The sequence below is a fragment of the Malaclemys terrapin genome, chromosome 10 (genome assembly GCF_027887155.1).
Source record: "Malaclemys terrapin pileata isolate rMalTer1 chromosome 10, rMalTer1.hap1, whole genome shotgun sequence".
In the NCBI taxonomy this organism is placed as follows: Eukaryota; Metazoa; Chordata; order Testudines; family Emydidae; genus Malaclemys; species Malaclemys terrapin.
In genome coordinates this window covers 60,127,648-60,139,663 of record NC_071514.1, presented here as the reverse complement: position 1 = coordinate 60,139,663, position 12,016 = coordinate 60,127,648, and the positions used below count along the sequence as shown (strand labels likewise).

General features: G+C 42.5%; 1 protein-coding gene across 13 annotated transcripts in view; it reads right to left on the bottom strand.

Moving 5' to 3' along the window:
• Nucleotides 1-12,016, bottom strand: part of RBFOX1 (RNA binding fox-1 homolog 1) — a 2,469,250-nt gene that overhangs the window by 504,686 nt on the left and 1,952,548 nt on the right. The gene's annotated exons all lie outside the window — the stretch shown is intronic.

Here is a 12,016-nt window from a genome sequence, read left to right as displayed (position 1 = left end):
CCAGGTGTCCAGTTTTCGACTGGAAAGCCCGGTTGAAAAGGGAACCCGGTGGCTCTGCTCAGCACCACTGACCGGGCCATTAAAAGTCCGGTCGACGATGCAGCGGGGCTCTGTGGGGCACCCGGAAGTAGCAGCGTGTCCCCACTCTGTATGCTGCCCCCACCCCAAGCACCAGCTCCGAAGCTCCCATTGGCCGGGAACTGTGGCCAATGGGAGCTGCGGAGGCAGCACTTGTGGACGGGGCAGCGTGCCAAGCTGCCTGGCCATCCTCTGCATAGGAGCCGGAGGTGGGACATGCCGCTGCTTCTGGGAGCTGCCTGAGATAAGCGCCACACAGAGCTTGGGCCCCTGACCGTCTGTTGCACCCCAACCCCCTGCCCCAGCCCTGATCCCCCTCCCACCCTCTGAACTCCTCGGTCCTAGCCTGGAGCACCCTCCTAAACCCCAAACCCCTCATCCCCAGCCCCACCCGAGCCTGCAACCCCCAGCCAGAGCCCTCACCCTCTCCCACATTACAACCCACTGCCTCAGCCCGGAGCCCCCTCCCACACCCTGATCTTCTCATTTCTGGCCTGGAACCCGCATACCCAGTCCACAGTCCATACTCCCTCCCACACCCCAACCCCCTACTTCAGCCTGGAGCCCCCTCCCATACTCTGAGCCCCTCGGCTCCACCCCCTAGTCCGGAGCACCCTGCTACACCACAAACCCCTCATTCCAGAACCCACCCCAGAGCCCACATGCCTAGCTGGAGCCCTCAACCCCTCACACACCCCAACCCACTGCCTCAGCCCGGAGCCCCCTCCCGTATCCTGAACTCATTTCTGGCTCCACCCCAGAGCCTGCACCCCCAGCCAGAGCCCTCACTCCCTCCCACACCTCTACCCCCTGTCCCCAGCCCAATGAAAATGAGTTTTTGAGGATGGGGAGAACAAGTGACAGAGGAAGGGGGGGTGGAGTGAGAGGGGGTCAGGGCCTCAGAGAAAAGGCAAAGCCTCAGAAGAGAGGCAGGGCAAGGGTGTTCAATTTTGTGCGAGTAGAAAGTTGGCAACCCTATATTAGACAGCACCTATAATATCTGGTTAAAGACCCATTCATTTCAAAGGAACTCTCTAAGGACTTTATAAACTGGTCTGGACCACTGGGACTTGGGCTGGGACTTAACTGCCTTTTGTAAATTTGAAAATCTCTCCCTATATCTGTAATATTTGCTATAATATTTTACTTATCCCCATTCAGCTCATGTCATATCCAGCTCTCTACCCATCTGCCACTAGAAACTATTATAAGGTCTATTTGACTTTTTAAATAAATCAAGCATAATAATCCAAGTAAATATAATGCTTGGATCCTTACTAAAAATAATCACAGAAGAAATAAATTGAGAGAGACAGAGAATGTGTGTGTGTCGTCAGTCATTCTAGTACTGGAAGATCTTTCACTAATCTCAAAAGAGTTAAGATAACAGTGTCACTATCTCTTCTATCAGATTGTAAAGAACTACCCAGTAAAAATCAACTAAGGAATCCACTGGATGAATCAATACAAGCGCAGAAACATGGTTTCGACTTCTGACAAACATGCCTTCAGAATACTGCCACTTTACTTTGTCATGTCACTAGGGAAATGAGACTCCCACTGAAGAGAGACATATTTCAGTAGGCCTCTGTCTACAGACAATGTAACATTTCTGCAAATGGGCAGTAAGACAGGAGAGAATCCGGATCAGCAACCACTGTATAATTGAGCCTCTTCAACTCATACAGCTGCAGGTCTCCATAGTTCCTGAAAACAATGATTTCCACAGGGTTGCATACTATGGTGCCAAGCACTGAAGTGTTCAGTTTTACACTTATAACTGACCTACCAGTTCAGTATTTAAAAATGGAACCAGGAGACTTGAATTCCTTAAATAAAATAAATAAATAAAAAGCATGATTAAACTAAAACTATTATCTTTTTGATGGATTCTACAGTTAAAATAATTAATTGATTTAAGGACTGGCAGATTCTTGCATGAATTTAGTTAGAGTGTAAATCAATTCAAGAGGGAAATTTTGGTGACAAATTTGTTTCAAAGAGTGATATATAATATAGGTTGATTAATTTTCCAAGGGAAAACCTGGGAAATGCTGTTCTGAAAAGCTATATACAACAAACAACTGTACACAATTTTATCTGTTAAATAAAAGAGCACAAATACACAAGGGACTAATTTACACTTTGAAACCAGCAAGGAAATTAAAAGAAAAAAAAGTTGTTAATTGTGAAATATTTTCCTTGATGTGGCAACACCAGTATGATCAAATGAGTGTGTGCTTCTTATCTGTCAATCAAGTGGGTGGGAGCCAAATCTCATGCAAGTCCTTCATACCCAGCCCCTTGTCTGACCAAGGCCGGCTCTGGCTTTTTTGCCGCCTCAGGCAAAAAAGCCTCTGGCCGCGCCCGCCCCCTGCCCCGCGTGGCAGGGGAGGGAAGGGAATGGGGGGGGGGGAGGGCAGCCAGAGCCCTGGGAGGAGGGCGGATTGCCCGGCCGGGGGGAGGGCGGTGAGCCCCAGCCGGGGCTCCACTCTCCCCGGTGGCCGGGGTGGAGGGCAGCTGGAGCCCTGGGAGGAGGGTGGAGTGCCCGGCCGGGGCTCCGCTCTCCCTGGCGGCCAGAGCACCGGGGAGAGGGCGGCGAGCCCCAGCCGGGGCTCCGCTCTCCCTGGTGGCCGGGGGGGAGGGCAGCCGGAGCCCTGGGAGGAGGGTGGAGTGCCCGGCCGGGGCTCCGCTCTCCCCGGCGGCCAGAGCTTGGTGGGCTGGTGCCTGGAGCCGGCCCTGTGTCTGACAGTGCAGGCACGGCTTCCTTAGCAGGGAATTATCAGAGCTAGAGAAAAAAAAAAACTATTGTTTGACTGCAGGATGCTGATAATATAAACCTTTTGCCTGATCACAACCGCCCATTGGAACATCTTGGCTGGATGTCCATACTGATGCATAAAACATTAGTGAGGTAAGAGAAATATGCTTTTCTGAGGTTTGGCTGCCACAAATATGGATGTGTCAATACCCAGAGAGGAAGAAGGCTGAAGTGTTGGGAGAGAAGCACAAAGCAGGACAAGGGGTGAAGGAGACCAGTCAGCATCAATTGGTGTAAAGCAACATTCCTGTGGAAGGAGCTTCTCCGAGAAACCATTGACTCAATGCCACATCAGCTGATAGATGCAAGTCCTGCCAGAAGGTCTTGAGAAGGAGCAGAGGAAGCACCAGATGATTTCCCAGCAGAGCTCCATCAAGGCATCTCCGTACTTCACCCAGTGTACTCACGGTGGCATTACGCCTCATATTCTTCATAATATGATATGAATATGGCATAACTGCAATGCATTTTATGCAAGATAGTCATGTGAGATATTAAAAAGGTTACGATTTACTGAATATGATTATCCTACTTGTATGCATGTATCATTCTGGTATCTGAAGTTAGGAATATTGTCTATGCATCTATCACAAATGTGTTTATGCCTGGGGAGGGAAGAATAGCTCAGTGGTTTGAGCATTGGCCTGCTAAACCCAGGGTTGTGAGCTCAATCCTTGAGGGGGCCATTTAGGGAACTGGGTAAAAATCTGTGATTGGTCCTGTTTTGAACAGGGGGTTGGACTAGATAACCTCCTGAGGTCCCTTCCAACCCTATGATTCTATGGACACCATCATAGAATACCAATGTTTTGCCACTGAAAGGCATAGGAACTAAAGTGGGAGACAGAGGGCTCCCACCTTATGCAAAAGCTATTTAAGGAAGGGGAGTGACGTCATTGTGGTGGTTCTTCACTGAGCCCCTGCCCAAAGGAGACGCATAGAAACACCTGAGAAACAAGGACCGAACTGGGGAAGAAGGGCCAAACCCATGCTAGAGGGATTTCTAGCCTGTGAAAGCCTGGGGTTTTAAGCTTCAAGCAAGCGACGGTTGCCCTCAAGAATCTCTGCAAACTGCCTAAACCAACCATTAGGGTGAGAATTTGCTACTCATATTTGATTTCTTTGGTATATTAAGCTAAGATTGCGTTTCTGTTTTATTTTCTAGGTAATCTGCATTGATCTGTTTGCTATCTCTTATAATCACTTAAAATCTACCTTTTGTAATTAATAAATTTGTTTTTGTTTTGTCTAAACCCAGTGTGTGGAAATCCTAACTGGGGGCAGAAAGCTTTTGTATATCTTTCGCCACATTGAGGAAGGGGATGAATTTCATGAGTTTATGCTGTACAGTTCCCTATAATTTACCCTGCAGAGGGGGTGTGCGCCTGTGAAGCTGGTTAGTGCCCTAGCTGTATAACCTTCCCATGCAAGGGTTGATCAAAAAGCCTGTCTGCATGTTATTACAGCTAGCTGCTGGTGAAAGTGAGAGACCGGGAGTGTGTCTACAGCTTGTCACAGCATTACAGAGTGAGTGGAAACCCAGGCTGGTGGTTGGGAGGCTCAGTTTTAGGTGGCACCCAGGGGAGGAGGGGGGGTGGCGCATGTCACACTCACACAGAGTGAACTTAAAAAATTTCCTCTGATCTTGTGGGAAAGGACATATATTGTGCCTTATCCCCATTGCCAACTCCTTCAAAAAGCACAAATAGGGACATGGAAATGTGGATAGGTTTGGTTCAAGAAAGATGAACCTCTAACATTTGAACATCTGGGTAACGACCACCAGACAGAGAATCAAGGCATTAGGTTTGCTGCAGAAGTTGACGGGAGAAACCACGTTGGGCAAAAATCTGGGGCACATTAAGAGAACTACTTTCTCTTTGGGGAACATGATATACAGTGGTTCACAAGCCAGGACTGAACGTTCCCTTGCTTTGGGGTGACATAATGGCCACTGCAAAGACCACTTCCTATGACAGAAGAAAAAATGGATTGTTGAGTTCAAATAGGTCTAAGAGGACTTTTAGAACTGGATTTAGTACTAAGAGGAAGTAGAGAAATTACAAGGCTGTAAATAAGGGATTGGTTTAAGAAGCCTTGACCCTAATCAAGTGAGCAGACTTTTTTTTTAACCTATCCTGCAAGAACTCCATAATATGGTGTGTGTCCTACTCAATATATTGTGAGATCTGCACCAAGAGGAAAAGATAGGCTACAGCCCTACTATAAACAGTGGAAGTATCCTTCTTGAGAATGGTAAGGAGGACCGATTGTGGGGTTCCTAGCTTTAGGAGGAGAACTTTCTAGAACCAAACCCTTATTCTGAGGCAGATTGGGTCAGAGCAGAGTATGGGGTTTGGGAACTAAGGAATTGCAAGTTGGACCAATGGAAGCCAGGACTGATTAATTTGGTTGATTATCTGCAGCAGAAGGAACCATTCCATGGGGTAGAGATGCTTTTGGTTCAATCAGTCCACTTGGATGTTCAGTCAGCCAGGCACATATAAGGCCTTAAGTGATCCCAGGTTTTTCTCCACCCAAAGGAAGAGGCAATTGAGGTTTCCTGAGGAGAGGAATGCTATGGATCCCACTTTGATGATTCATGTAGGTCACTGGTGGCCATATTTTCTGACCTGACCAAGATTTAGCTTCGGATGGGGTGTGAAGATGGGGCTGGATTTCTAGATATTCAGAGCCCACCTAACAGAACTGAGTTCTAAAATGTTGATGTGGAGCTTTTGCTCCCATGGGTATCATGTTTCTTGGGTTGACTGTGATAAACTATCAACTCCTCATTTCCAGAGGCTGGCATCCATGATCATGTGCAAACACTGGAGGTAAGAGAGGAGCCAAATTTCTTTTATGAGACCTATTTCAAGAACCAATTGAGATTTCACTAGTTGAGGGGAAAACACGTTGTCCTACACCATTGAGGAGAGGTAGGATAACAGATATTGCTGGAGAGATTGAAAATGAAATCTGGCTCACAGGAGCAGCTCCTGAAATGACAGCAGATCGATAATGAAAGGCTTATGTCTGTACACTATAAGACCATTCATAGGGAGGCAAGATGAGAACAACAGACCTGCAACCAAAAGTTGTAGAGGACAGCCAGTTGCAGCGCATCATCCCAGCATTTTGGGGGAGGGTATGTCTTTTTCATTCTCTCTTCCAGGTCATACAGCAGCTCCACTGAGACCTGCAAGCAAAATCAGCCCCATCTGAGATGCAATAGCGGTAGCTGCTTCCAGAAAAGCAGGAAAACAATTGGAAAAATCTGCCTACAAGTTAAAAAAAAAAAAAAAAAAGGAAAAAGTGGGTGCATAAATTCTGCTTCTATATTGTCTCCCATATGCTTGAGTGTAAGATGAGAGTGAGGCTAATACAACCCCACAACTAGCAGATGTATCATGAAGTACAGAGTTACTTTAAGCTCAATTGATGATAAATGGTGATAAGCCTTAAAAAATACAGGATGCTGAAAACAAAGAAGAAATAATGATGTTTGACAATTTTTTATATAAATAAGATAGCAACAACAGAAATGAGGCTGATTTATTTAGGATACCACTGTAGTCACACAACATTTACAGCTCCAAACACATCAACCAAAACTGAAAACACAGACACAAAACAATTGAACCTTGTCCATTAATTATGTATCAAATGAAAGAAAAAAAGTCATAAAAAAAAAATAAAAGCAGACCTATGCTCCATGTGGCAGTTTTATTAGTTAGTTAATCACCCACCATATGCGCTGCCAAAGAAAATGATAATAGGCTACCACTGCTAACTATAAAAGTATGCTATGAATTATCATTTATAGTCTTGTTAACCAAATTAGTAAACTCAACATAACTGGGTCATGATTGTAGGAAATGAGGCTGAGATTTACAAACATCTTTTACAGAATGGGAGTATTACAGAGCCCCCTGATACCTCAAGACTAGTGACACCTAGAGCCAGTGCTGCAACCTGAGTTATAGAAGTACCTATTCATCAAGGTGGGGCTTCTAGGAATGAGCTGGATAAAAATTGTAGCCTAGTAGGCCACTCCTGTTAGGCAAAATTATTTTTCAGAAGTCCACTCCAAATATCCCAAAGCATGTTAAGTTGCATAATCCTCCACCTTTATTAGAAAACCAACTCCATTAAGCAGCCCTGGGTTTTTTGTGTCTGAATGATTATGCACATTCAAAGATTCTTCTTACCAACAGGCTCCTTATATGTTTGGCTTTACAATGAAATCTGTCTCACATGATGAATATCTCAAGACTGATAAAAGTCAATTGCTTAATGGAGTTGGTTTTCTAATAAAGGACTGAACTGATTGGGGTCACATTAAGATGATCTTTTGAGAGAAGAGGTTGACAATGAGACTACTTTGCTTTACCAGGTTCCACTGTAACTTTAGCCTGCTTAGTGAGCCTCAACTGTCACTTTCTGTCCACCACTTGCTTCTAGCTCTTCTAGATGCAGAAGTTTTCTACTAGGTGACCAATCCTGCAATCCTTTCCCACTATATATTTTTACCTTCCCAAGTTTTGTCTTCAGTGGAATAAACCACATACACCCTAAACTAAAAATGTAAAACCAAAACTGGACAAAGATATAACAAAACACAACACAATTAGGAGTACATAGTACTTAACACTTTTGAAGCACTTTATATTTTTTAATTAAACCTATCCTAATTAAACCTACTTCAGCTGTAAGCTCTTTGGGGAAGAGACTGTCTTTTTGTTCTGTGTTTGTACAGCCCGTAGAAAAATGGGGTGCTGATCCACAACTGGGGTGTATAGATGCTACCATAAGAAAAATATCCATACCCTGGTGCAGTAAATAGCATCTCCATTTTAAATATGGGTGGTGGGGGGGAATGAGACATACAGGTTAAATGACTTACACTCTGCCACTGTTACAATGTGTGGCTTTGCGCAAGTCAGAACTCAATGAGTTCCTGACTCCCAGCTGTGGGCGTATGCCTTTAAACCATGCTACCTCTCTGTAACTTCAAGGCCACTTTATTACACTTCAGCAAGACAAAACACAAAAGAAAAGAACAGAACATTTTCTTTATCTAGTCTGCTGCTGGGATATTAAAATTGAAGTTCCTGCATTCTTTTAGACTGTTTGGAAGAGATGGTCCGGGTGGGAGTTAAGTCCTGTCATGGCACTTTTCAGAGACTAAAGGATAACACTGATCAACAAGAGAATGCTTCCTGGCAAGAATTCTCTCTCCTAACTCGCTGATGTCCAGGACTATATATGAGCCTAATGGTTAAATATTTGTATATACAGTCACTTCTAACAATAGCTATGTAATGCACTTTTATTCTATTGTATATAGGTTCTTACACCATACTTATCACCCTATTGCCTGAGCATTGTCTAGTAATGCATTAAGCAATGTGACTAACATCTGTCATATGTTTGTTCTCTAATCCCTTCCTCATCCTCTGTACAAACTGAGAGTGCAACACAAGCAAAGTTGGGATGGCAGCACAGAGAAACCTTAGGGAAATACACTATCAGCAGAATCCTTCTGTAAACCTTATACTTTGTAATATACAAAAAAACCTGTGAAACTAGAACTGTTAAATAACCATACTGGATCTGCCAAACAAGATGCATTTTCCCATTCCACCAAGAGCCTATCGCTCTTTGGAAATTAACAGCAGCAGCTCAAAGATATTCTGCATAAAACATTTCAAAACATATTTGATAAAATCAGATCATTCTTTTTTTCCAAAGAACAGAGTTACAATGTGCTACACTTTACATGATTCACTGAACAAGCATGCATTCAGAGTTTATGGAATTGCTAAGCACCACTTTCTTAGTCAATTCTGCCACCTAGCTCACATTGGAAAAGCTAGTCCAACTGCATAGGACTACAGAAAATTCAGTTTTTATCTAATTTAGGATTCAAATTCACAGATAATTAAATACAGGTAACACATATATTAAAAAGAAAATGGATTCACACCAAAGATATTAAAAGAAAGTTGCTGTGCATAGAAAAACCTGTCACTTTTAAATGAACTTTAATTCTGATTGATTCAACATACACCAAATCATTTTGCTTCATTTAATCCCTTAACCATAGTTAATGTTTTAAAATATTCCAAGGGATTTTAATTTTCCATGTAGGAAGAAAAAATATCTTGCCCAGTCTAAATCTAAAATAAACACATTCTCCTATGGAAAGTAATAAACATATAAATAAATACATTCTCCTATGGAAAGTAATACTTTAAATTCACCGATGTTCTCTTAACAAAAACAACATAAAATAAAATAAAATAAAAATAAAGCCATATTATGCTTTGAGTGACCCAGAGTAATGCTTACGGAAGTTGTGATGGGATCTAGTAGTACTGAATGTGAATTAGATGGTATTGGTGGTGTTTTTAATAGTGGTGTTAGTTTTCAGGGACAAGGATTGTGTCTTAAAGGTGTCATACACAGAATTGCTGCTAAGAGACATTTTTATTACCTGGCCCCAAGCTACATGACATTCACTTAGGTCACAAAAGGTTATATACCTGTCACGGCAATGGATGCTGTTACACTTTTTTGTGCACTGGCTAGCACACCAGAGCCTGGGCTAGCAGTTAATATTAAATAATTTGCTGAACAATATTCATTCTGCTCTAAGTTTGGTTTATAAGTTAGGTGTCAGATTTTAAGGCCCCAGTCATGCGATTTACACCAGCTGGAGATGTGACCTTGTGTTATTGCAAATTCAAATGAGGCACCAGTAGAGGATCCCAAAACATTTTGTTTTGTTTTCATAAGACAAAAGCTTTATGAAGAGTGACGATTACCAGCACAATTGTTATTTTAAAAAACAAAAGGATCTCCCCCACTCCCTTGTTTGTTTTACAAGGGGATACAACTTGCTCGTCATAGAAAACAGATGCATCTTTTTTTCCCTATTGTCCCCCTATTATTGCAGTGGAAATCAGCATTTACAGTTTTTCTCCTATTGGGATTTCCCCTGATTTCCACTGCAATAATAGGGGGACAATAATTTGGCACGTCCTCAATCCATAATGTAGCACAACCATTTTTGGTCCATTGTGACAGTTCTTACAATCTTTCAAGATAATTGCTTCCCCCAACCCTTCAAAATAGTATCCAAAAGAAGAAAGTAAGGACCCATGTTACTCCAAAGCAATTTAATCAAAGCAGAATCAGAGCTTTGGATTTGGAGGGGGTGGGGCACAAAATCAAAATTCAAACTATAGAAATAAGTACAGGTCTGTCTCATCTTACGCTGGGGTTACGTTCCGCAGTCAGCACCTAAAGCGAAAATCGTATATAGTCAAAATTACATTGAGTGTAATGGTGGGTGGAATCGCCCTCACTACAGAAACAGTGTTTAAATTGTTATTTTTCTCTTTTTTTTTTTGCCAACCGCGTAAAGCTGAAATCGCACATGTTAAATGCACCTAAGATGCGACAGGCCTGTAAACTCAAAGTTTATCTAGAAAGTCCATTTTTCATACATTTTGCGTGCTTCGGTATTGCATATCTCTGTGTAATCTTTGCACTTTGTACACACAGTAACTGCTCCATTATTCTCCCAGTCCCTACCCGCTGGCTATACCCTTCAGCTTCCAAACCATCTGACAATACATATAGTGGGCCAGATTATCATCATAGCTGGAGATGTGTAAATGAGGAATAACTGCAGTGGCCTCCTTATACTAGTGTAAACGTAAGAAAAATCTGTTCCATTATCACCATAACACCAAGTCCAGTTAGATAAAGATTTGTATGGTAATAGAAGGTGTGATGAACAATACAAAACCTTTGAGTGCATCATAAGAAGCTTTGTCTGAATTTAGGTACTGTCCATTATATCATGCATGTGGTATGCCTGCATACACCCATAAACCTATCATATGTACCATCATGTGGAATAAGTTACGGATGGTGTTTCAGCCTAAACTCAATATTACCGAGCTTTTGTAGCTATCCCTGATGTAAGTAAAACTGTGTGTGTGTGCACGCGTGCGTGTGTGAGAGAGAGAGATTCTGTATGAGAGAACAAGATCATATTTAATATACAGTTCCCATGGAAAGTGCTATTTTTAATGCAGGCTTACAACAAAAGCCTGCATTGTCTTTCTCAGATAAAACAAATGAATCTTCAATTGTAAATATATAGATATTGTCAGGTTTCAGGCTTGCTTTCAGCCTAACAAGTGCACAGCCATGAGATCCCAAGCTTTCCAGTCAAGCCTGGAGGGGCTTATTTGCAAGAGTTCAGCTCTCTGGCGAACAGCTTGCCAAAGCTGTAAGATAGATACACACATGCAAGTTATAGTAAATGTCAGGGCCATTGAGAAAACCTGTCTAGCTTGCTATGTTGTTGAAACAAGTAAGCCTTTACAAGTTCACCACCCAAAACCAAACAAATTCAGCTTTGGAAGCCCTGGGACCTATTAACCCACTTAAAGAAAAAGTCATCTCCTTTCTTCCAAGGCTATATGTATGTCATAGAATAGAAACATAACTTTCATATTGGAAAACCAGGAAAATGATTCATCCACTCAAATTAACAGTGATAAAATTTCAGCATGGCTTATTCTTCAAATGTCAACAATATTTTCGTAAGCAAGTTTGAAGAGTCTGCTTCACCCAAAAGGTGGCCTTCCTGGTTCTAAGGAGTCAAGAGTAACGTGCTTACATTGCCCTAAGGGTGGGAGTAGGAAAATACCAGGGAGTACCTAAGAAGCTTCGTCAAAGATGAAATTAAGAGGAGATTTGTTTTGGCGACAAATTTTGCACAGCAGCTGAGGAAATTATGGACTGAAACACATTATGGTTGGTACCAAATGAAAATTTCTCAAACTAATTTACTAGCTCTATGGACTGAAAGCAGCTGCATCACATGTAACAGACATCCGAAGGTTGGAGGCAGTAGAGATGAGAGTTCTTCAAAAGATGGCAGGTGTAAATTAGAATGATTTGAAGACAAATGAAGTTAGAAGGAGAGTAGGATATGAAATCAGGAAGGATTGTCTGCAATCGAAAAGATTACAATGGTTGGGACACTTCTCCTGATAATTCATGCTCCTCCTTATGATTTCCTTCCCAAGCAGA